This window comes from Mesitornis unicolor, unplaced genomic scaffold (genome assembly GCF_000695765.1).
Source record: "Mesitornis unicolor isolate BGI_N332 unplaced genomic scaffold, ASM69576v1 scaffold43364, whole genome shotgun sequence".
In the NCBI taxonomy this organism is placed as follows: Eukaryota; Metazoa; Chordata; class Aves; order Mesitornithiformes; family Mesitornithidae; genus Mesitornis; species Mesitornis unicolor.
This window is the reverse complement of record NW_010181566.1, coordinates 5,188-5,641: the sequence shown is the minus strand read 5'-3', so window position 1 is coordinate 5,641 and position 454 is coordinate 5,188. Positions and strand designations below refer to the sequence as shown.

General features: G+C 67.6%; 1 protein-coding gene across 1 annotated transcript in view; it reads right to left on the bottom strand.

Annotated features, from left to right (window-relative positions):
• LOC104539837 (beta-glucuronidase-like) overlaps positions 1-454 on the bottom strand; it is a gene marked incomplete at its 3' end in the record, with an annotated part of 7,335 nt that overhangs the window by 3,659 nt on the left and 3,222 nt on the right.

Below are 454 nucleotides of genomic sequence, written 5' to 3'. Positions count from 1 at the left end.
GACTGCACCACCTCTCCACGCAGCCTCTCTGAAGGGCACTACCACAAACAAGCTCAGACCTTGGGCATTGGGAGTAGCAAAGGGGATGGCAGTTGCAGCTGCCCTCTCCCTCCTTTTCACAGGTGTCATCCATGAGCGGGGGAAGCTGAAGAACAACCCCGGACCTGCGGGGATCCGCAGCCCTCTCTGAGGGGAGCCCGCCGCTGCCACCCTGAGGCGAGCGGCTGCGGCGGGCGGTGAGGGCGGGAACGGGGCCTCGCAAGGGCTGCGGGGCCTCCCTGTGGCCAGGCCGCGCCTCGCAGCCCCGGGGCTCGGCTCTCCCCACCGGAGACTTCGTTCGCGGCGTTTCCCGAGGTGGGGATGCAATGAGGGGCTGTTTCTGACTGGAAGCCATGGCCTGGGGGGTTGTTTGGTGCCCTGCCAGCACACCCCGCGCTCACCCATGCACCCTGGG